Consider the following 27,002-nt stretch of genomic DNA (forward strand, 5'->3'; position numbering starts at 1 on the left):
CAAGCCTTATCTTTGGAGATCTGGAGGGGGAGTGATGGGGGAGGGAGAGCGCACTCCCTGCACTGGGCATGCTCCGCAGGAGGCTTCCCTGCAGATGCTAGCATCACACTGTTGGTTTAAGTCAAACTGCCATTTTTTTCATCCGAAGTGTAAACAACTGGGAGGGTCTCTCAGCTTCTATAGTAACAGGCACGTGGTGTGCCAGTCAGCTTTCCGTTCCAGATGAGGCCATCTCTCAAAGACAAAACTTACTGTCTTTTCACTGTGAAATCAGTTCCCATTCCCTGCCAAAAAAAAAACAGGGTATGCTCTGCCATAAATAACTCATATAATCATCCTAAACACTGCACACAATGTTGCACAGTACAGATCGCAAAGTGCCCATTTGTCCTATCTGGAATTAATCTGTATAAACAAGATGCAAGACAGAGAGATGTGGCCATTTAATTAGAACACAGAGTCATCACAGCTTTATAAAGCAATGGATTTAATGGAGCTCAAAATGACTCTGGCCTGCTTCCTGCAGTGAGAAACCATTACCATTATAGGCATGTGAACTGTCATAGTAATGTATATGAAGACATTTCAAAGCTTTGCTGATTTATTAACATGTTAACATTCATAGAATACAATAATTGAGTCCAAATTCTTTCTGTAGATAAGGGAGCTGGGGCTTAAGAAGGAAAGATATATGAACATTATTGATTTCCTGAGTAAATGGGGTTATATTTTTATTTTTTATATATTTATATGTTTCCTTCCGAAGAAATGCATATTGCCAAGTTTTATAAAGTAAACAAAATTTAAAAACAGACTGCATCTATCAGAGTCTGGTCCAGGATTACTTTGTTCAGCCTCATGTAAATTTTAGCTGTCCAATGTGGCATGTGTCTCTAGTGTCATTATCAGGAGGCAGAGGCAGGAGGATGATATTTACCAGACTGGCGTAAGTAATGAGATGCTGCCTCAAAATTAATAAGCAGATTATTTAATTAAAAAATTATAAAGACCTCTTTATCCCCTTTCTTTCCTTTGAACACTCAACTAATATTGATTTCCAGAAGCCAAAACCTAGAAAATATGTAAAACAGGGGCCACATAATAATAGAAACTGGTTGCATCCCAACCCAATATTGTGACATAAATTAATGGCCTATTTATAGTGTTATAAAGTTAATGTACAGTGAGTGTGAGGGGCTTAAAATTTCTTTGCAGTTATTTTCTGCTAAAGCAAAATATAAAACCGACTAACAAATCTTCCAACACTGAGGTTGTTTTTCTTTTCTTACAACTTTATTTTTAAAAAAACAGAGATACATATACAGATTATTAAAAAGCATTTTAGCCTAAATATATACGAATATATTTTTGTCAGTACTTGATTTTTTTTAAAAGTTTGATAGTATGCATTGAAATCTTACTAGTTACAAAGATCATAAAGTATATATAAAACAAAACAACACAGAAATAGTAAAAGGTTTTTTTTTTTTTTTTTTGGTGTGTAGAGATAAAACATAATAATTTTTAACTACCAAAAATTGCCACAAGGCTATCTTCTTAGGACTTCAAAGTTACTTATTTTCTATACAGTGATCAGTTTTGAGTTTCTCCGTTAATCACACCAGCTGCCAATGAAGTCACTGCAGATATGGCTACCTGGACAAGAAGTGTGTAAGCTAGATCCATCGGCATTTCCTCCTTCATTCAAGAAGGCTTTGTGAGGCTACATTCGCTTAAGAGTTAGGAGAAGGTGATCATCACTGGGAATATGACTTTTATTTTAGTGTTTATCAATTGATATGTTGCCCATGTTCCAGTAAATAACTCCAGACTCATGCTCAAGGGAGCAACTCTAATTAAACTCATTGGAACACACACTCAGACACACTCCCGGAAATCAGGCAGAGAGGCAGGGGGAAAGTATGAGGGAGGTTTGCTTGAAGAAATGCATCAGTGGGAAGGGGAGTTGGTGAGGATACAAGTATATGTGTGAGGGTTGATAAAAATTTTAAAAATCAATCATATATATGCATGAAATTATTCATGCATTAATGATAAGAGCCAATATGATTTAGTGCTCTGTAAAAAGAATTTATTATTACTATGATGATTATGAAATAAAGGTGATGAGATGGTTCAGTGTTTAATAACCCTGGCTTTTCTTCTAGAGAATCTCAGATCAGTTCCTAGCACCTGCATGACTATTCACAACCATCTGTAAATCGAGTTACAGGGGATCTACTGCCTCCTTTTGGCATCCTTGGGCACCAGGCATGCACATGGTATGCAGACAGATAGAAATGCAGACCAAACACCCATATACATTAGATAAATAAATAATGTCTGTCATTAAGATCTGCAGCACATCTGGAAGCGAGCGCTCACGGGATACAAAATATGGGTTTCTTCATTCTTGTTTGAACAAAGCAAAACTGAAAAGGTCTCTTGCTAGTGAGCAGGTTTAACTTTTACAAAGAATAATCATTTTGATGACCCTTCCAGGTTTAAAGAGTTTAGCAGCCTCCCAGCAGTTGGGAGGCAGAGGCATGTAGATCTCTTCTGTTTGGGGCCAGCCTGGTCTACTGCATGAGTTCCAGGACATCCAGGGCTACACAGACAAATCCTGTCTCGAAAAAGAGAACTTTAGATATCACTTCACTAATGTTTGTCAGTGATCTTTTGAATATTTGCAGCAATTTATTAACCTCTGTTTTCTAAAATAAGGGCAGGAGCTGCTGCTCTTCTTGGGGCTTACTCTAGGTCTATGAATATAAATTCACAAAACAGTTGTGATAGGAGGCATACATACCTATTGTGGAAAGAGAAACATAGCCATGTCCTTGAAGTCTCCCATCCCAAGATAATCACTGTTAAATACTACAAGGTTTAGTGGCCAAAGTTGCTGCAGTTTTGAAAGACACACTTCTAAGAGAAGCATAATGCTTAACCTTCTTCCTTCTGGGAGCAGGGAATTAAGCAGAGAGAAGCCATCTATCCATTTAAGCCTTTGCCTTTCATACCATATGGGCTTTCTGGGTCATCGTGCCTGGAGTAGCCTTGAGATTAGAACACCTGGCAGTCATTTCCATAACTACTGAACAAGTTCATTAGAAAAATGTCTCCTTGGTGAATTGGTTGCTTGCAGCATTTGTCCTTGTGGACACACTACACGTTCAGCTATGCATATTTTTCTTCTTCATCTTCACACTCACACTGATGGTTGCACATTCAAATGCAAGTTGAGCATAATGTCTACCAGCAGCACATCCCGTGAGCATCCCTATTATTTTCAGAAATCTCACTGTAGCTCTGTGTTAATGCTTACAGCAAACCTGTGTTAATTCAGATTGACTTAGAGTTTTACCTGCTCTTCAGTTTCTCTTTCTGCTTTTATGCCACCTATGTGTATAAACAAAACACAACATCCTTTTTCTTTAGTGTTTTTTGTTTGTGTGAAATTTGCTTTTTTGAAGCTGTTTTCTGTTTCACGACTCTAACTATGCCCTATATCACTGTTCTTAAGCATTTTTGTGTTTTCTTCTTTAAAGTCAACATAATAGGAACTCTCATTCTACATGAGAGTAGCATCCTGAATCCCAAGTGGTGTCATCTACTTCTATAGGAGTCTTCCTATAAAGTCTAAAGCAACACTCTTGAGCAAAATTTATTTAATTTCTACATTTTCTAGGGGAACCTGGATTCACCACCTGAAGACTGCAAACTTCCTTCATAAGATTATATCAATTCTCCAAGAGCTAAGATAATATAGCCTTGTGGCAATTTTTGGTATTCAAAGATCATTATGCTTAATCTATACTCAACAAGAAATCTGTTTCCATGTTACGTTGTGTCCTAGATGTACTTTATGCTTATGGTAACTAGTGGGATTTCAATGGATGCTATCAAACCTCTAAAATAATTAAGTACTGACAAAAATATTAATTTAATGTTATGCCAAAATGCCTTTAAAAGTCTGTATATGTATCCCTCTTTTTAAAAAATAAAGTGGTAAGAAAAAATAAAATAAAAAACAAAAACAAAAACAATTATATCGATTCAACACCAAATTCGAATCAAATTGTTTCCCTAGTTGGAACAATCATGGGACAGATGTAGCATCTCAGCACCTTATGGGTCAAGAGGGAAATAGACAAGAACCAATAGGAAGCTTTGCTCGTACCTGTTGCTTAACTGTAGCTTGTTGCTATAGAAGATAATTCGTTTACTACTCATATTGTCACTATGCATAGTTTAAAAATTTGGTTTTGGTTTTCAAGAGTGATGTAGTATTTTGTTTGTTTGTTTATACTGTTATTGGTTGTTCTCTGATTCATGGATTCATGATTCACAGATACAACTCTCAACTATTTACCAATAATGACAGATATTAGCTCTAAAAATTCAGAATGACAGTAAGGTACTGAGATGAAGCCTATTTTCTAACCTACTGCACACTTTATTTGCAAGTGTCATATAATTGACATTTACATTCAAATAATGAGAATCTTAAACATGATTGGCTATGATAGCTTAATGTCAAACATCAGTGGCAAAAGTAGCAGTAAGGGACTTTTGCTAGGGCAACCCTGTGGGCAATTTTATTAAGAGAATATAAAAATTTGTAAGCATTACAGAACTATAGTATACACTGCTGATATATATATATATATATATATATATATATATATATATATATATATATATATAATTATATATATATATAATTAGAGATCCCACAAAACCCCTACCTATATGCATTTACTGAGCACATACTTCTTTGAAACTGATGTACTACCAAGAAAATGTGGGAGATGCAACTGTGGAAAAGACCCCAGTGTCCTGCTGTCATTATTACACCTGACAGAATTGTAAAGAAGGTTGATGCTTTTTAAAGAAAAGGTTAGGAGAAAAATTCCTGCTATGGGAGAACAAACAGTTTTTTAAAAAGGCTAACAAGATAGAATCAAAGTATCTAGTGTATAGGTAGGGTGACGATAATCTTAGATTACACTAAGCCAAAAGTGATTAAAAAAACAAAAACAAGAAAACAAAAAACCAATTCAAACTGGGATGTGCTGAGAGAAAAGACAGACAGACAGAATAAGCTCAGACAGAGGACAAGACATACTCGGAGTCTTTACTGCTGGGTCAGATTGCTTTCTGCACTGATAAAACACTGATCACAAACAATGTGGGAAAGGAAAGGGTCTCTCTCAGCTCACAAGTCTGGGCAACAGCCCATCCCTGAAGGAGTCAAGGGCAGGGGAACATGAACAGAAACTCCTGTAGAAACCACAGAAGTTTGCTTAGAGGCTTGCTTCCAGTTTCATATTCAGGTGCCTTTCTGTTTTAAATTGTCTAGCCCCACCTTTATAGAGAAAGGACTGTCTACAGTCACCTATGTAGGGAAGGGGCTGTCTATAGTGACCTATGTAGGGAAGGTTCTGTTTACACCAGGCTGGGCCCTCAAACACCAATTAGGTGTCAAGACAACACCTCAAAGACATTGGTGAGCCAAATGATAAAAGGAAATTTCTTACTTTTTGTTTCCTCCCTCCATCTGTGTCAAAGCTGACAACCAAGATCAATCACCACAGTTGCAAAGAAGTCTGTGTTGCTGACATGTTATATTTTCAGTAAGATTTATTGATATTCTTTTCCTCTGGCTCGTATAAATTCCTGTTAAAAATACATGGACTATGTTGAGATTCCTACATATATGTTCTTGTCCCACTAAAAGTGCATTCTTCTCTATTTGAGGAGTGACATGTTGCTATCAATAATGACCCCCATTATTAGAAACATCATTCTTTCCAAGACCTTCACAAAGTTCTTGGTTTCTTCCTTTGAAATTCATTATTACTTCTTAAAAGCTAAGTAGTGTGTTTTAGATTGTCCTGGCTTATGTTAATCAGAAGGTTAAGCTTGTTATGTGATTGACAGAGACTCTTGATGTATGAATGTTTATATAGCACCAGACACTATCCTAACAAGACTCACCCAATTTACTCCTGGTCAGCTTTATTTTCACTGAGGAGAAAATTGAGGCATAGAGAAGTTAAATGATCTAACTGAAGCTACACAGTTCATAATTGAGTTGGGAATGAACTTTCAGCAAAATGAGTCCAAGTCCTGCTGGAGGGTGTTTTACTGAAAGGTATGCAATTGATGTTTCTATTATTCAAAAGCAGAACCTTTCTGTTACCCCATCACAGGGTCACAAGTGCCGCAATTTCTAGCAGTCATGAAGCACCACCGTGACTTCTAAATTAATAATTTCATCTTTGTAAAGTTTGGTACATGTATGTGTGAGAGCTGCACTTACTATCTCATTGTTTTCCAAATTTCACCTTGCCAAAAGGCATGACGCATGGACAACGAGGATCCAATAAAACAGATAATTTCACATTTATTCATACAGTGCTATTTTGTGGATTTGGCTGCTGCAACTCTGAAATTTGCCTCAGAGTATCTCAAAATTGTGCCACATTATTTTATCACCTACCCACAGCACAAAGTAAATGGAGGCATGGAAGAACAATGGAAGTCAAGAAACCCTGTAGTTAAATGTTGTTCTCTTCTCTGGAAAAGAATGGAACCTTGGCAAGCTGGCCTTCAGAAACTTCAGTGGCAGCCAGCCCACCTTGAAGGGTGAGAATTCAAGATCACCAGAGTAACCTTTTGGTTCAGCAGGAAGCCTTGATACTTGTTAGCTCTGAAACTGAAGGGATTATACATTTTAATGGTGAGCTTCAAGCTCAGAAATGCAACCTCTGGTATATCAATAACGGTGTGTCATAGGCTATTAATTTACATGTAAAATGGACTCTGACTTTGGCTAGCACTATTTCACAGACTGTGGTTCTGTTGAAATTTTAGAAGAAAAAGGAGAAGGTAAGCTGACTGCCAGAATACCTCTCTCTCTGTTTTCTGGTCCAACAAAGAGAATTGCAAACTCCCACCTTTATGGGCACAGCCCTAAGACACCACCCCTTCCCTTCCCTGATGAGTTGTAGCCCCTTAAACCAGAGCTGAATTAAATCCTTTCTTCCATTACTTCCTCTCAGGTTCTTGCTCATGGCAATGAGAAATCAACTGAGGCATGTGTATACTATGGTTATTAATGTCTTCACACATGATACCCTGACTTTCCTTAGACTCTATTCACTCTGCCAGCTCCTGTCTATTTTAATTCTCCTTTACGGAAAAATTAGTCTAGAAAATTATGAGCACATGGAATCCAGTTTCTCTGTTCCACTTCTCTCTTAACCCTGCATATGCCCTTACTTCACTAACACAATCAAGGCCACCAGCAACCAAATCCCACCATCTATTCTTGGATACGGCTTCCTCTACCCAGGGAGCATCTAGTACACCCTGGCTGTTAACTTTTCCAGCCTGACCTTCAAGATACCACTAGATATTTATTTCTCATCATTACATGCACCTCCTAAATCTCACTTTCTAGAATCTCATCGTCCATCCAACATCTACATGTTCACTCTTTCTTGACCTGCCTTCTCTCATAAACGTGTTCATTCCACCTTTTAGAGTTCATTGATGCAGATGCCAGGAACCTTCTTTTATTCTTCTACAGATGAACATCATTACCATTTTTTAATATTTTGCTCAAGCATTTTAATGCTGTTTCTGCAAACATATCAGTTATAAAACTGTGACGTGTCCCTGCCTATCAATGATTCTGATCTCATTTACCTTGCTTCACTTATAGAAACAATGCTTCTGCTCTCATAGACATAATTTACCCACTGGATGTACTGGTTGGTGTCTTGGTGTCTAACTCTACAAGGTTTTTGCTTTTCTTCGATTTCATTTTCTCATATGTCAGGAGTGTATTGAAACATGAGAAGCATGCTCTATAAATATCTACTGAATGAATAAAAGGGGGAGGGAGAGGGAAATGAGAAGGGGAGAGGGAGGGAGAAGGAGAGAAAGAGAGAAACAATAATTCTCTCTCATATTTTAAATTTTCTTTAGAGAATCTTAACATTCATAAACATTTCTAAGCATTACTAAACATGCCATGTTTCTTTCTTAATAACCAATCACCAACAGAAAATTGCCAATGATAAATATTGATAAGAGTAAAGGACTAAAGCAAAGATTCCAGCTTCCATTTATCCCTTTTGCTTTATCATAAATCTCAGTAAATATTAAATCCATGAACTTACTTCAAATGTTGACTACCCATCAGTTGATCATGTTACAAAACAAGCAAGCCACTCCAAGTCAGAAAAAAAGTTATTAAACTTAAAATTTTGACCTCATCCTCCTTTCAAGACTTCAGAGATTTTATATTGTGACAAAATGACTAAAACCTATTAGCATGTAAGTCTCCTTTTCAGATAATTTCATTTTCTCAGTTTAGGAATGTAGGGTCCAACCCTAAATTTGCCAGTGACTCAGCACACCCAAAAGCAACTCATGTCAATACCGCTCAGCCCAAGTTTTCTGTCTGTCTGATCCATACACAGAACTAGAGTAGCTAGGAATAATGTGCTGGAAGATTTTCTTATAGACAGCTCAAAACCCACTGTAAATACCACACTGAAAAACAGTACTGCCATCCAAAGGCACTGTCTCTTTTATTCCTACAGAACTGGACCTGAATTCACAGCACTAAGCCCATTTAACATCTAAGAAAACAGAGTGCTTGAAAGCTCAAGTCAGAGCTGAGAGCTGCTTGTGTGAGAGGTTGAGGCCAACAATAGGTAACAACCTAAACAGAAAGGCATGAAAGTAAGGTGAGTACTATTTAGAAAGGGTAGACTCAGCTGTAGGAGGGCCAAGGGGCGATAAGGCGGCATCAGAGTCATGAGTACAATCCCTACACATTCATGAAAATGTCACAAACCATTTTTTTGCATAATTAGTAAATGCTAATAAAAAGGATAAAATCACCAAGCCATTACAATAAGGAAATTGTTCTTTAAGTAATTTTGAATGAGTAATAAATATATATTCATATATTTGCATGCACATTGCATAATATATTGCATAATATGTATTCATGTATATATATGTATATATATGTATTTTGTAGTGAACCCTGATCTTTAAACACATAGCATGTAAGGAATGTGTTCTTCCACTAAATCAAATCCCTAGGATCTATGAATGCACTTCACTGGACAAATACAGAATTTGAGAATATTTTAATGGACTGTCTATTAGTTAATAATGGTCACATAAAAAGATCATGTGAGGCTTTCACTTAACCTGCAATTGAATCAAACATACAAATCTTGACTTTCTTCATCCAAGGTGAGCTTTCTGTGGGGGCTAATGCACAGCCACCTACCTGAAGGCTGCAGTCCTAGTGAGTGCACCCTATCTAACATTTTCTTGGCTTATACTCGGGGCATATTACTTAGTGAGAAAACCAGTAAGAGATGAAAGTCATAAGTAGACAAGTGATTTTAATACAGAATTCACCAAAGCAATCAATGACCTCAGGCACCTGAGGAATATATGCCATCTTTCTAACTTAAACAAAAACCAATCTTCCCTAGTAAGTGATACTAGGTATCACTTTGTTAAGAAAGTACCAATTCACAATGAAGATGGATACAATAATGCTAACATCATGTATTTTTCCCCACAGCTTAACTAGAACAACTTTGGGAAATTTAGTTTATTTGTCTCCTGGCATGTATCAATATAATTATACTTTTGATACCCAGTAACAATATTCTTATCTTATGGTTTACTTATTTAGATTATTAGAAAACCTTAAAAGCAATGATAAAGACAGGAGAGGATTTATAAGGCATATAGTTATGAGGACATCAGTAGAAAACATCAACAAAGTGTGGACATGTAAGTACAGTCACATTTTACATTTGTAACATTACTAAAACTTCAATGAAAAAATAAATAAGGCTGAATTTCTAAAAGTAAAAATGTTAACAACTCTGTGAGTGAAAATTAAGAGCTCTCCCTACACATATGAAGTCTAGAAAACACCTTGATTTGTCTGCTATTAAGTAGTAAAATCAGGGTCTGGCAAATGTTCTAATACTAAGCTATATTGAAACCATTTAAAATAATATTTTACTTGACACTGGGTCTCTCTAAGTTTCCCAGGCTATCCTTGAACTCACTATGAGTTTTAAGCTACTCTTAAACTCACTATGTAGTATCACTTGGCCTTAAACTTGAGGACCCACCTACCTTAGCTACCTTAGGTTACTAACCTGCACCACCAAGCCAACTGTCTTAGTCAAGGTTTTGTATTCCTGCATAAAGCATCATGACCAAGAAACAAGTTGGGGAGGAAAGGATTTATTCTCTTTACACTTCCACATTACTGTTCATCACCAAAGGAAGTCAGGACAGGAACTCCCACAGGGCAGGAACTTGGAGGCAGGAGCTGGTGCAGAGGCCATGGAGAGGTGCTGCTTACTGGCTTGCTCAGCTTGCTTCCTTATAGAACCCAGGACCACCAGCCCAGGGATGGCACCACAATGGTCTGGGCCCTCCCCCCTTGATCACTAATGAGAACAAGCTTTACAGCTGGATCTCATGGAGGCATTTCCTTAAGGGAAGCTCCTTTCTCTTTGATAACTCCAGCTTGTGTCAAGTTGACACAAAACCAGCCAGTACACCAATCTTGAACATAGGTTTTGATGTGGCCAATATGGTATACACATACATATTTTTACTAAGTGGTTGGCTTAACCTTTTATTACATGGGAAACATGTAATGAAAGAAGCTAATGAGCAAGTCTTCTCAAAGACCTTTTGTTCACCGTGAGAACAGAGTAAGAAAGTAAAGGCTTTTGGGATTATGTCAGGTAGGGAACTGGAATTGAAAAAAGGTGCATACATGCAAAATGTCAACGTTCTTAAAATATTATATTTTTTTGGTTAAAATATATAAACTAATTATTCAAGTTTGCATCGAAAAGACTGAGCTTTTCTTGCATGAGAAATCAGGTAAGGACTTGAAGCAGGCCGGTGAGTCAGTAATTCCTTACACACTATTAATATACTGTTCTAAAATTCTGACCTTCCGGGAAGATATGACTTTGGTTCTGAGAGATTTTAATATTAAAAATAGGCTGCTTGATCAGGGAATTGGTTAGAAAAACCCGTGGTGTGTTCAGCAATGAAGTGTGGCAGAGCACCCTAGTGACCTAATAGCGTTCATTGATTTATTAAGCAGCTTAGTTACCTTTGGGAGACTTAAAGAGAGACATGCTATATAATATTCATGTTAGAAAATCCCAGGATGTGTTAAACTCTCTCATAAAACACAAGATATATAGAATCCGTCAAAATAACTCAAGTACTATTTTGTCTCACAAATGAGAAAACAACTAATCACTATATATTCCTGTGAATAATCAGCTGTAAATACAGGTATAACTGTGGATAATCAACAAAAATGTCTACCATTGCTTTTCTCATTTTAATTCAGTTTTATTTTACTTTTCTTTATTTATTTGAAGGGGGCATCTGAAACTGGGTGTCTTAGTTTCCCCTTGCTGTGATTAATATTGTGACAAGACTAATCCTGGAGAGAAAGGATTTGCTCTGAGGTGGAAGGGTGCAGGAGTTCTAACCATCTGGCGACAATGTATCCACCATGAATGCATGCCTCTGCTCAGGTCTCTTTTTATCACTTACACAGCCCAGGATTCCAACCAGGGAATGGTGCCACAGACAGGGGTTGGGACTGTTTACATCAATTAACATAACCAGAATAATTGTCCACCAGCACCATGAAAAGGCCCATCTCCCAGGTCATTTTTCAGCTCTGTCAAGTTGCCAGTCAACACCGACAATCCCCAGTAAGGAGAGCATCTGTTTTCATTGTCTGGTTTCTGTGGCTACTGTTGCTTTAGTCTATTGAAGAGTTTGTAGATTTCTTCAGGGAGCTGAGGATCATAATGTCAGACTCCCATAGGATATTGTCTTTATTTTATTTTCTCATGCTGTGATAAAATACTTTGATAAAAGCAACATTGTGTGCATGTGTGTATGTGTGTATGTTAAGAGCATTGACTGTTCTTCCGGAGATTCTGGGTTCAATTCCCAGCACCTACACGGCAGCTCACAACTCTCTGGAACTCCACTGTCTAACACCCTCACACACACGTACCTATAGGCAAAACACCAGGGCACATTAAACAAAAATTACAAAAACCAGAAGCAACATGAGAGAGAAAGGGTTTATTAGGTTAACAGCTCCAGGTGACAGTCATGCCTGCAGGGAGGTCCAGGCAGCAGGAGTTTAGGGCTGGTAGTTACATTGCAGCCACAGTCAAGAGCAAGCAGCAGCAATGCAGCAATGCACACTGGTGTCACCTTGCTCTCCCTTTCTCATTTGGCCCCTTCACCCATCCAATAAAATGGCACCAGCCACACTCCTTTCCATCTCAATAGACCAATTAATACAATCCCTCTTAAACACTTCCTCATTGAAACTTCCCCAGCTTCAGATGATGCTAGCTTGTGTTAAATTGAGGAAACCATCCATGAGATGGCTTCAAGTGGCAACACTATTGTTTTCTTCTTCCATGTAAGTCCAATACTTTTTGGGTTATTCTTTTTGTATTTCCTATGAAGAATTCAATCAAACAGAGTTGCTGCAGAATGTTCATAGAGGGATTTGAGACCAGTGGGTCCTATCTGCCTAGGGCCAACAAGATTTGAAGTTACAGGTAAAGCTGGGATGAATGGATGCCATTAGGAAACTATAGATTCAGGCCCTATTTCTGACTCTAGTTTTCATTGGCACAAAACTCGCTATTATAGTGCTGTTCCTCCACTGCCCAAGCTCTGTAATCAATTAAATCATATTAGAATGCAATGTCTATTATGTAGGAGAGGCAGGCCTTCCTGCTTGTTATGCTGACAACAGAGCCAGTGGACAGTGGTCTGAAGTATAATTTCCCCAGCTGGAATGGCATCTGCAGATTTGCTCTCAGCAATTAGTAGTAACAACACCACTGATCTCAAGTCTCTCTACTTTTGGAAAACCAGCTGCTCTTATTCTTCGACTGGCTCCTGGGGGCATTTCCACCACAGAAGGAGGGCTTTACAGTTTTCTTTGTATGGGGGAATGTGATAATTAACATAAAATTTGAATTGCAGGGAGAAAGTTTATACTTTTTTTTCTAGGGTGAGATCCCAAGTCAGTTTATTTTCCCCCACTTTCTTTGGTAGTGATGGAAAATGTTTTAAAATATTGCAATGCTTTTTTTAAAAACCAAACCTTAAAAATGTGTGTATGTCTGTCTGTCTGTCTGTCTGTCTGTCTCTCTCTCTCTCTCTCTCTCTCTGTGTGTGTGTGTGTGTGTGTATGAATGTCTACTCAAGTTGTGCAGGTGCCTTATGGAGGCCAGAAGTTGATTAAAGTATTTTCAATTACACTTTCATCCCATTTTTTTGAGAAAGTGTCTCTCACTCCACCCATAGCTCACTGCTTAGGCTAGACTGAATGGCCTGGGGTTTCTCACTCTCTGTCTCTAGTGCTGGGGCAGATACCATCATACTCAGATTTTGGTGTGTCTACTGTGGGTCTGAGTTCAGGCCTTTGCGCAAGCACTTTAGCCATTCAGCCATGATCCCAGCTTTGAAACTCTGATGTTTAGCAAACATGAAGGCAAAATGAAAATGTTGCCTGCTGTTTGCATTGCCCTCTATTCATACTTTTAAATGGAACTGGGAGTCCTGTTGATTCTTGAATTATCACCTTTAACCTGATTGAATCCCAACTTAAATATTCTTAAAGTTAAAAGCTTCTGATAATCCTTGAGGATGCCATATAGGCTAAAATAGGCCAATCACAGAAGAATAAGCTTGGCATAAGGCCTGTTATAAGAATGGGCAATAGAATGCTGTAGGATGCTGGCTGCCTGGGCCTGATGGGCCATGCAGAGGGAACCAGCAGTTAGGGTTTAATAGGGCAGAGGGTCAGATGGAAAAGTAAACAGCAACTAGCAGTGTGTAGATAGGATGGCTATATAACCGTGTGAACATTTTTAATGTCCCAGGACTGTGCACTTCAAAATGGTTAAGAAGCATGTGGGGCCTGGCTGTGTAAGTCAGAAGTACAGTATTTGTTTAGAATGTGAGAAGCCCTGAGTTCAGTCACCAGCATGTGTACACATGCACACTATTACCACTACCATACCACCACCATGATTAAAAAAATTAAAACCAAAACCTTAAATATTCCACACTCCCCACCCCACCCCAACCCCAACAAAACAAAAAAGCCCCCAAAACCAAAAAGCCTACGGGGATAAAAACCAGAGTATCTACAGCAAAAGCAATAGTTACAAAGACAGCAGGTCTATCAAGCTAGCTAAGAAGTGCCTTCTCTTGAAATCCAGGGCTCCTCTGGACCCTGGCTTGTCTATTGCTCCATCACAGCAACAACAGACATTGCAACTACTTCAACTGGTTCTGGGGAGCCTGGAGCAGAATGGAACAAGGAAAGCCTGACTTGATGTTCATGCTGAATAATGATCACAATGATCACACCAGCCTAGTTCCCAGGCCCTTGGGACAGGTAGACACCATCTACCAGGATACAAAAAAAAAAAAAAAAAAAAAAAAAAAAATCTAAGTTATTGATGGATTTATATATCTGAATTAAGCAGTCAAACCAAGAGACACACATACTAGATGTGCTTTCAAATGAAATCATTGAATTTCACACTGTGTGAGTGTTTTAGGTTACAGATCATTTCAGCACTAAGACATCTAATTAATTCAGAATTACATGTTTGCACACCAGCACATACACAGTCCTTGCCTGAGTGTATCATTCATAGGTGAACAATGATATATTTCAACACTGCCTTCAGGCTTGAGGAGTTTATAGTAATGACAGATTGGGTGTTCTTTGTTGCTAGTCCCTGTGACTTTGGCCTTCCCAGGTCTCCTGGTCTCTAGGCCTGACACTATATTCTAATTAGACTATTTCTCTAATGGCACAACCAAAGCCTGATGCTTCTGATTAATAAAGACAATGAGTGACCTTTCCAATGGGATGCAGGACAATTATATGGATCCCTGATTTTAGTGTCTGTTAATAACGTCTTATTGGAAAACAACCACACTCACATGAGTTGACTCTGATGGCTGCTATTCTAAATGAGCAGAACTGAGCAGTTACAACAGAGACATGGAGGTTGCAAATATTTCTGGTACATCCTCCATACAATGTTTGTCAACTTCTGCAGGATATTTGGGTTTAACAATGATCATGTTTATCCAATATTGATGATAAACCAAATTCTGTTTTTATTATTTTCTGAGATGGAGGGCTGGTGATGTTGGAAGGACACCTCACACACACATGAAACAACAATATTCAGACATTCAACTCTTCAGCCTTTCTTACCTGCTGGTAGCCCCATTCAGGCCTATAAGTATCAGCTGTCACAGAGTAGAGGGTGTGGCTCACTCTCACTAAGGGAGGGTCCAAGAAGGTAAAGGTTCAACTGTGCACTGATTTTATTTCTTGATAAATACTATCTATGATTTCTGAGCTATAAAAGTCAAGCTTCTTAATAGAAACAGAAAACAAATCTTTTCAAGAAATACTTTTTTTTATTAGTTTAAATGGCCTGACATTTTCCCAATGCATAGATCAGAAGACTCAAGTGAAAAGGTAAAGAAACCCTATTAGAAAAGCTAAGGAATGATTAACTTAACAATGGGCTTCATCCTCAGGATCACACTGTGGGCATCTTAATAAGAAGAATGGGGCCACTTCAGTTGGTCCAGGGGAGCAGGAACTCTGCCTTAGAGACTCAGGTACACCCAGAAGGCCCTTCTGTGCAGACCAAACACTCAAGCCATTTGCCACCTAAAACAGCATAGATTCAGGGACACAGGCCAGGTACACAGGAGAGACAGGAACCAATCACTGACAACAAGACCACTTATAATCACAGAAAACAAGATAGCAAGAGGAAAGCAATGAACTTACCCAGTGGAAACCAAGGCAACCTGGCAACATCAGAACCCAACTCTCCTATCACAGCAAACAGCAGAATGACAAACACTCCAGAAAAAGAAGAGTCAGACCTGAAATCATACCTCAAGATGATGATATCCTTAAACAAGAACAGGAGGAAAAGCATAAAGAAATAGAAGCTTTTAAAGAGGAAACACGAAAAACACTCAAAGAAATCAAAGAACTAGAGGAAAACAACCAAAGAGATGAAAGAATTGAAGAAGGAATTTAAAATGGAAATGGAAACAATAAAGAAAACACTAAAAGAGACAACTTTTGAGGTAGAAAACCTAAAAAAGAAATCAGGAGTCACAGATGCAAGCATCTCCAAGAGACTACAAGAGATGGAAGAGAGAATCTCAGGGGCCGAAAACAATATTGAAAACAGACAAAACAGTCAGTTAAGATGCAAAAGCCAAAAAGATCATAACCCAAAATGTCCAGGAGATCCAGGACACAATGAGAAGACCAAACCTAAGGATAATAATAGGAATAGAAGAGGGTGAAGAATATCAACTCAGAGGCCCAGTAAATATTTTCAACAAAATTGTAGAATAAAACTTCGATACCCTTAAGAATGAGATGACCACGAGCATAAAAGAAGCATTCAGAACTCCAAATAGAGTGGACCAGAAATGAAATTCCTCCTGACACATAATAGTCAAAATGCCAAGTGCCCAAAGCAAAGAAACAATACTGAAAACAGTAAGGGAAAAGGTCATGTAACATATAAAAGCAGACCAATCAGAATTATGCCAGACTTCTCAACAGAGACTCTGAAAGCTAAGAGATCCTGGACAGACATCATGCAGACCCTAAGAGAACACAAGTGTCAGCCCAAGCGGCTATACCCAGCAAAACTCTCAATCACCATAGATGGAGAAACCAAGATATTCCAGGACAAAACTAAATTTACACAATATCTGATCACAAACCCAGTGCTACAACAAATAATAGGTGGAAAACTCACTACAAAGAGAGAAACTATATCCTAGTAAAAACAATGAAATACCTAAGCAAGAAAACCAAAAGAAGAAAGACACACAGGTAAAATTCTACCTCTAAAAGCAAACATAGCAGAAAACAACAACCACTATTCCTTAATATCTGTTAACATAAAAGCACTTAATTCCCCAATAAAAAGACATAGGCTATCAGACTGGATACATATACAGAATCCAGCATTTTGCTGCATACAGGAAACTTATCTCAGAGACAAAGACAGACACTATCTCAGAGTAAAAGTTTGGGGAAAAACCTTCCAAGCAAACAGCCCCAAGAAACAAGCTGGAGTAGCCATTCTAATATCGAATAAAGTAGATTTTCAACCAAAAGTTATCAAAAAAGATAAGGAAAGAAACTTTTTACTTATTACAGGGAAAATTTGTCAGGAGGAACTTTCAATCCTTATCATAAATGCTCCAAATACAAGAGCACCCATATTCATAAAAGAAACCCTACTAAAGCTCAAAAAATACATTGCAAGCCACAAAATAATAGTGTGAGACCAAAATACCCCACTGTAATCAATTGACAGATCATGGAGGCAGAAACTGAACAAGGATGCAGTGAAACTAGCAGAGGTTATGAACCAATTAGAATTAATAGACATCTACAGAACATTTCATCCTAAAACAAAAGATTACACCTTCTTCTCAGCACCTCATGGCACCTTCTCCAAAATTGAACATATAATCAGTCATAAAACAAGCCTCAATAGATGTAAGAAGGTTGAAATACTCCCATGTATCCTATCAGATCACCATGGTTTAAGGCTGCTCTTTAATAACAACAAAGACAACAAAAAGCCCATATACACATGGAAACTAAACAATGCTCTGTTAAATGATAGCATGGTCAAAGCAGAAATAAAGAATGAAATTAAGGATTTTATAGAATTTAATGAAAATGAAAACACAACATATTCAAACCTACGGGATGCAATGAAAGCAGCACTGCGAGGAAAACTCATAGCTCTGAGTTCTTCCAAAAGGAAACCGGAGAGAGCATACACTAGAAACTTGACAGCACAGTTGAAAGCTATAGAACAAAAGGAAGCACATATACTCAAGAGGAGTAGATGACAAGAAATAATCAAACTTAGAGCAGAAATTGATCAAGTAGAAACAAAAAGAATCATTCAAAGAATCAACAAAACCAAGAGCTGGTTCTTTGAGAAAATTAACAAGATTGATAAACCCTTAGCCAGAATAAATACCTCTAAGGAGAGAGTATCCAATTTAACAAAAGCAGAAAAAAAAGTGGAGACATAACTGAAAATGAGGAAGTTCAAGAAATCATCAGATCCTACTACAAAAGCTTATACTCAACAAAACTGGAAAATCTGGAAGAAATAGATGAATTCCTAGACAGATATCAGATACTAAAGTTAAACCAGGACCAGGTAAACCATCTAAGTAATCCCATAACACCTAAAGAAATGGAAGCAGTCATCAAAAGCCTCCCAACCAAAACAAGCCCAGGTCCAGATAGGTTCAGTGCAGAATTTTATCAGACATTTATTGACAACCTAATAACAATACTCTCCAAACTATTCCACAAAATAAAGTCAGATGGAACACTATCTAACTCATTTTTTGAAGCCACAATAACCCTTGTTCCTAAACCACACAAAGATCCTACAAGGAAAGAGAACTTCAGACCAATCTCACTTATGAACATTGATACAAAAATACTCAACAAATCCTTGCAAACCGAATCCAAGAACACATCAAAACAATCATTCACCATGATCAAGTATGCTTCATCCCTGGGATATAGGGATGTTTTAATATATGGAAATCCATCAATATAATCCACCATATAAACAAACTCAAAGAAAAAAACCACATGGTCATCTCACTAGATGCTGAGAAAACATTTGACAAAATTCAACACCCCTTCATGTTAAAAGTTTTAAAAAGAACAGGAATCCAAGGCCCATACCTAAACATAATAAAGGCAATATACAGCAAACCAACAGTTAACATCAAACTTAACGGTGGGAAACTTGAAGCAATCGCACTCAAATCAGGGACTCAACAAGGCTGCCCACTCTCCCCCCACCTATTCAACATAGTACTGCTAATCCTGCCCGGAGCAATTAGGCAACAAATGGAAATCAAAGGGATACAAATTGTAAAGAAAGAATTAAAAACATCATTGTGTGCAGATGACATGACAGTGTAATTAAATGACCCAAAAAATTCCACCAGAGAACTTCTACAACTGATAAACAAGTTCAGCAAAGTGGCTGGATATAAAATCAACTCAAACAAATCAGTAACCTTCCTCTACTCAAAGGACAAACATGTGGAGAAAGAAATTAGGGAAAAGATACCCTTCACAATAGTCACAAAATATGAAATACCTTAGTGTGACTCTAACTAAGCAAGTGAAGGACCTGTATGACAAGTACTTCAAATCTCTAAAGGAGGAAATCAAGGAAGATCTCAGAAAATGGAAAGATCTCCCATGCTCATGGATTAGAAGGATCAACATTGTAAAAAATGGCCATCTTACCAAAAGTAATCTATAGATTCAATGTAATCCCTATTAAAATTCCAACCCAATTCTTCATAGAGTTGGAAAGAGCAATGTGCAATTTCATCTGGAATAACAAGAGACCTAGAATAGCAAAACCCATCCTCAATAACAAGAAAACATCTGCACGAATGACTATCCCTGACCTCAAGCTATATTACAAGCAATTGTGCTAAAAACTGCATGGTACTGGTACATAGATAGGCATGTGTATCAATGGAATAGAGTAGAAGATCCAGAAATGAGCCCTCACCACTTGATTTTTGACAAAGGAGCTGTTAACATTCAATGGAAAAAGGACAGTCTCTTCAACAAATGGTGTTGGTCCACCTGGCACTCAGCATGCAGAGAAATGAAAATAGATCCTTTCTTATCTCCTTGTACAAAGCTCAAGTACAAGTGGATCAAAGATCTCCACATTAAACTAGGTACATTGAAATTATTAGAAGAGAATTTAGGGAAATCCTTAGAACACATAGGCACAGGAGAAAATTTCTTGAACAGAACACCAATGACTCCTGCTTTAAGGTCAAATATCAACAAATGGGACTTGATGAGACTGCAAATTTCCGTAAGGGTAAGGACACTGTCAAGAAAACAAAATGGCAGCCAACAGATTTGGAAAAGACCTTTATTAGCCCCACATCTGATGAAGGTCTAATATCCAAGGTATACAAAGAACTCAAGAAGTTAGACACCAGAGAATCAAATAACCCTATTAAAAAATGGAGTAGAGAGCTAAAAAAAAAAAAAAAAAAAAAAAAAAAAAGTTCTCAATCGAGGAATATCGAATGGTGGAGAAGAATCTAAGGAAGTGCTCAACATCCTTAGCCATCATGGAAATACAAATCAAAACAATCCTGAGATTCCACTTCACACCAGTCAGAATGGCTAAGATCAAAAATTCAGATGACAGCAGATTCTGGCGAGAATGAGGCGAAAGAGGAACACTTCTCTACTGTTGGTGGGGTTGTAAACTGGTACAACCACTCTGGAAATCAGTCTGGCTGTTCCTCAGAAAAATGGTCATAGAACTACCTGAAGATTCAGTTATTCCACCTCTGGGCATATACCCCAGAGAAGCTCCAACATACAACAAAGACACATGCACCACAATGTAGCAGCCCCATTTATAATAGCCAGAAGCTGGAAAGAACCCAGATGTCCTTCAGTAGATGAATGGAAACAAAATTGTGGTATATTTACACAATGGAGTACTACTCATCTATCAGAAACAATGACTTTATGAAATTCTTAAGAAATTGGATGCATATAGAGAATATCATCCTGAGAGAGGTAACCCAGTCACAAAAGAACAGACATAATATGCAGTCACTGATATTTGGATACTAACCCCAGATAGCTCTGAATACTCCAGAAACAACTCACAGAGTATATGATGTTCAAGAAAAACAAAGGCCAAAAAAAAAATCATTATGTTTATTTAATGTTTACACACTAAGAAAACTTTGACTATTTCCAGGTTATATCTTGTTTTACATGTACTTTATGCTCATTGTAACTAGTAAAATTTTAATGCATACTATCAAACTTTTAAAAAAATCAAGTACTGACAAAAATGTATTCATATACTTTTATGCAAAATGCTTTTAAAATCTGTGCATTTATCTCTGTTTTTTAAAAATAAAGTTGTTCAATTAAAAAAAAAAAAAAAAAAGAAGTGTGGGGCCGGAAAAAAAGGCTCAGTGGTTAAGAGCCCTGACTTCTCTTCCAGAGGTCCTGAGTCTAATTCCCAGCAACCACATGGTGGCTCACAGCCATCTGTAGTAGGATCTAATGCCCTCTTCTACAATGTACTCATAAAAATAAAACAAATAAATCCTTAAAAAGCAGCAAAAACTGCAACGACCATGTTTCTTATGGCATTCAGGCTGGGGAAGCTGAAGTCACAGGACAGAATAGAACAGAAGGAAACACTTCAAACCACCCTGCACCCCCTAGTCACTGTTGGTCTCTGTGACAGATACTCAAGATAGGCTCATTCTTGAAAGGATAAGGGTTTATTTGGGTTTACCATTTTAAACGTTTCTCCCCTAGATACCCATGGATTTCAATAGTTCAGGCCTTGAGTGGCAGAATCTATTGACATGGGAAAGATGTACAGGCAGCTCCAGGAAACAAAATTACTAAGAGGCTGAGTCCACTGTCCTATGTTCCCACATGGATACACCCTCAGGGATAAAATGCCTCCTCCTGACCCCACCCTCTTAGATTTTTCTTTTCTTTATCATAATGCTAAACCTTTATCATACTGGTCTTAGGGGACATTCCATAGCAAAACTTTGTCTTATAATTTTTTGAAGAAAAGTCTTTCAGCTATTTATTACTACCTGTATGTGTATGTGTATGTGTATGTGTGTATGTGTGTGTGTGTGTGTGTGTGTGTGTGTGTGTGTGTATGTATGTGTGTGTGTGTGTAATATGCATGTATATAATCTTAACCTGTGCTAGCACATGTATAGGCAGGTTGACATCATATGTCCTCTTCATTACTTGCTTCTCCAATTTATTTTTCAATACCAAGTTTCTCAGTGAACCTGGACCTCGCCATTTCAAATAGACAGGCTGGCCACCAAGCCTCAGGGGTCCACCTGTCTTTGCTTCTCAGCACGGGTGTGACAGGTTCATGTACCACATCTGGCACTTACATGGGTGACAGCAATTACTTTACCCAATGAGCCATCTTCCCAGCCCTTATCTTGATTTGCTTTAGCCATGTAATAAATATATAGTCCAGTACTTCTTAGTTGGGTGGCATTGGCCAAATTATGCAACAGCTGTGTAAGGCTGTTTAAGATGGAAAATAACAAAGAGATTGTACCCAGGTACATATAAAAATATAGTACCCAGAGACAAAGGTTGTAAATGACACATATAAGGACCACAGTGGTAATGTGAACATTCAATTGTGTGCTATTTGAGGCTACTTATTTTACTGTTATTGCACAGAACACAAAGTTCTCAGTAAAACTGGCTGCCAAGCTACTTCATAGAATAAGGAAAACCTATGTTGGTAACAAAGGTCACTGAAGAATTATTCAGATCATGTGTTTTCTCTGTGGGTGCCAGGAGGCCCCTCTTCTGCTCATCAGATTGTGAGCCATCAAGCAGGACCTCTGCACAATACTGGAGGGATTAACACCAGCACCATGAGGTCAGTAACTTCCATCAGGACTCAGGGAGGTGGGAAGGGGACAAAGGAAGGAGACTTTCTCTGAGCTAGAGGCTCTATCTATTCAGCAGCTGCCCATGGGTTTCAGAAGAGATCTACTAAAAAAAAATAATAATTCCCAAGTAAATACTATGTCAGGTGATATAAGCACTATATTACCCAGTTCACTGAACCAAACCCAACCACAACATACCAAAGCCCATGGATTTAAAAACTTGAGTTAAATATACAAACATCAAAGACTGAGAGAGTAAGTTGAACAATGAGCCATGGAAGATCCCCATGCACTGACAGAGACCTGGGACTAAGCAGCCAAGTGGCCCAAGTTGTGGTTCTGCTTCTACAACTATGTAGCATTGAGCTCACTCTCAACATTCTTATGGTGCTTGTATGCGATTTCTCATGAGAATATTATTTTTGAATAATTAACATATTCAAATACTAATATATATTTCATTATAATATTCAGCAAATAGTAGCTGATATTACCAATATCATCGCCATCAAAAACGCCCTTTCACTGTTTTACAGTGAAAGGCTGAGATCTTACCATTACAATCACCATTAACATCTTTCCACAGCAGCCAGAATCTTGAATTAGCTGATTTTCTATTGCTCTGACAAAATATCTCCACAAAAGCAGCTTAAGGGATTGGTGGTTTATTTTGGCTTATAATTCTAAAGGGACTATTCCCTCCATGGCAGAGAAGACATTGTAGCAAGCAGGAAGGAATGGTGGCAGAAACAGGAAGAAGCTGGCTGGTCACACTGTATTTATATGCAGGAAGCAGGAAGTAAACAGGAAGTGAGGCCAGGTGATATAGCCTCAAGGACCACTCCCAGGACCCACTTCTTCCAGGAAGGGTACGTGTTTTTTTTTCTTAAGATTTCTCAGCCTTCTAAACAGTGACACCTGCTGGGAACCATATTTTCAAAACCATGAGCTGGTATATGGTATTTCATTCAACTACAATGGTTTGTTAAGGAAAGCCACCTTGCTTACCCTAGTTTGAGACAATCAAGTATTGCCATGAAGTTACAGGAATGGAGGACTGTTGCTACACTGCAATAGTAGAACACTTACTCAACAAGCTTAAGGACTTGGGTACAAATAGCACTGTAAAACAACAAAACAACAACTAGACATGTACCTGAACATCCTCCATATACAGGTCAGCCTGAAAACAAGGCACCAGGGGTTCATAGTAAGTATTCAATAAATACCTACTGAACAGAAAAATGAGATAGAAAAGGGCAGGTGTTCCCTCTCGTACAGATGATGCGAGCCTTCCAGAAGAAAATGTCTGGACTTTGCTTTTGTAATTTTCCATCCCACTGGGTGGAATGTATCCTTTTGGATATGTCCCTTTGTTGCTATTAATATTGACAGTTCTCAAGGACAGCTATACAGATGTTCAGCTAACAATGTTATTCTCTAGCTTCTAAGAAAGAGATGGCAGTGGCAGGGAGTGTGAAGACGCTGCCAATGAGCTCCTTTCTCTGGTGATCACAGTACTAGAAAGACAGTTCTCTAGGGAGCATTAAGGAACTAGGAAATTTTGTACTGTCATTTGACAAAATCAAACCAGAATTGGTATATGGTGTTTATTTAATTAACTTCTGATCTGGTTCATTATGGGAGAAGATGAACAATAATAGTTTTTAAGTCTATTGAAAGTCTGCCTAAGAGACATCCCTACTGGTTGTGGTGTTCAGTCAACAAAACACCAACACCCCTGCAATGGCAGATGCTTTAGCAATTGCATGCATCTAAAGTGGTGGCTGTGATAGTTGTAAACAAGTAACAGGTTCCATGTGCAAGAATACTTGTGTAGATGACTTACCAGCTCATTAACTAACTCCTCACAAAGGATTGCACATTTCTCAGTGGCCCGTTTTCTGTATTGAGCACACACACACACACACACACACACACACACACACACACACACACATACTATCACTTCTTATAACTGCTGTTGCTGGCTTAGTGTTATCTTCTAACACATGACAAGGAAATAAGATAGGTATTTCAAATGTAGCATTTAGAAACATCCTTTCTGTGACAGTGGTCATGCCTTGGAAGAATACCAGCCATGGCTCAAAGCTAAGCCTAGCTAAGCTGTTGGTCTCAACAAGGATCACAAGGCAGAAAAGAAAGTAAGCAAACCCAGACACAACCAGTACACAGGTATCTCACCAAACTCACCAAATCCATGGAAGACATCATCCAAGAGGTACATAGCCCCATTCCCTATAAGCAAGTACTATGGGATGGCTCAAGGTTTCCAAAGACAAGCTAGTGTTCTAGTTCAACACTAGAGAATAGAGACACAAATCTGCACTGAGAGGACACCAGGTGAACTAAGCACTGCTGATCCTGAGAAGAGCTTACTCCACCTATCTCCTCCTAATAAATCTTTATACCACAAAATATAAAAGGTATTCCTTTGAAGTGCAACATGTTTCTTATTGATGTACAGTCGCCATCTTTGTCGATTAAATTAGTTCTTTGGTAGTTTCAGATGTACCTATAGTATATCTCGTGTACTCTGGTTTTCCATTGTCTCCTGTCTCCCTCCCACCCCATCAATCCCCACTCTTCCCAACAGCTCCTGTTGCCATGTGCTTTGCTTGTTCCCACTCGTTTTACTCAGTATCATTTGTTGAGCTTGGGCTCTGCTGGACTTGTTGCTTGCTATACAACTGAAGAGAGTGACTATCTCCCCAGGAGAATCGAACAGTGACAAAAACTTCAGCAATAGTTAAGACTGATTAATCCTCTCCAAGGTTCTACTTGTGCAGAGCCAGAGCAGGAAACCAGAGCTAACATAAATTTGTGTTTGCAATGGCTGTGTCAAGCCTAGAAGATAGACCTTCACCCTATCTTTTAGCTCTTGTATTCTTTCCTCTTCTTCTCTAGTGATCCCAGACCTTAGAGAATATAGAATAAATGTTAGGGCTGAGTACTTGATCACCATTTATTCTAAGCATCTTGAGTAGCCCTACTTGCATTCCTGGTTCTTGCCTGCAATGAGATTCTTCTTATTAAGGATATAATTAGCATTTGGATGTCCTCACTGGGGTGCTGTTGAGGAGAAGAGTCCATATGCATTTCTCATTTAAAATAAGAATGTCTGTAGAGCTGAAAGGGTCTGCAACCCCAAGGGAAGAAGAAAATGATCAACTAACCACACCCACCACAGCTCCCAGGGACTAAAACACCAACCAATGAGTTTGCACTGAGAGACCCATGGCTCCAGGTGCATATGCAGCAGAGGATAACATTTTCTGGCATCAAGGAGAGGAGAGGTCTTTGGTCCAGTGAAGGCTCCTTTTCCCAGTGCAGGGGAATGCTAAGGTCCTGAGGGGGGAGAGGGTGATTGGGAGAGGGAGGACCCTTGTGGAAGCAATGGGAGAGGAGAGAGGGAGGGGATTGGGGAAAGGGGATAACTTCTGAAATGTAAATGCAGAAAATATTTAATAATAAAAAAAAGATTGTCTCTAGAGAAAAACAATTACCTTTCCACAAAAATGAAAGCCCTGTTATGGAATGTATTAAGAATAGCGCCTGAGGGCTGGGGATATGGCTGTGTCAGATAGAGTGCTTACCTTGCATTCAAGAGGACATGAGCAAACCCTCAGAATACACAGAAAAATGCACATGTGTAGGCTTGGTTTTTACAAACCTACTTTTAAGAAGGGTTTTTAAAAGCTTTAGCCTCCCTTCTGGCCCACAACCCAGCAGAGGTAGTGGAAAAGAAAGGTTATTAGGATATGGGAGAAGTGGACCTGTTTAGAAATTGTTTCTTGGTACAAATCCAAGCTGCATTGTCAGAATATCAGCCGTTCAGTTCACAGGAACTAGCAGCAGTAGCTCTATCCACATGCAAACATTTCATGAGTAAACCAGCAGTCTGATTTGGTAGTGTCAGGATAGCAAACACCAGTCAGCAGTGGTGGCAAGACGCATCAGAAAATGGCAGGCCTCAAACGAATTGCTGTGAGTCAGCAGGGGTGACTAGGATTGGCAGGGACACCAAGAGAAGTTTGTGCCTCTCCCAACAAAGTGAAAATCAGCAAAGATGAAGATGAGAGACCAACAAAGCATCGCAAAACTAGCTATGCAAGCCTGTCATCACTGACTTCCTATTTATACTCCCTCAAAACATCACCTGTCCTCCCATGGGTTGTGCCTTACCACATGAGTGTGTCTTAGCAAAACTCCATATGAGTTTGTATCAGCTGACAAGACTCTGCCAATCA

At 38.5% G+C, this 27,002-nt stretch overlaps 1 protein-coding gene across 11 annotated transcripts in view; it reads right to left on the minus strand.

Moving 5' to 3' along the window:
* The window catches only part of CACNB2 (calcium voltage-gated channel auxiliary subunit beta 2), a gene marked incomplete at both ends in the record, with an annotated part of 343,951 nt that overhangs the window by 95,903 nt on the left and 221,046 nt on the right, over window positions 1-27,002 (minus strand). The window lies entirely within an intron of this gene.

The sequence above is a fragment of the Micromys minutus genome, assembly GCF_963924665.1.
Source record: "Micromys minutus genome assembly, chromosome: 6".
In the NCBI taxonomy this organism is placed as follows: domain Eukaryota; kingdom Metazoa; phylum Chordata; class Mammalia; order Rodentia; family Muridae; genus Micromys; species Micromys minutus.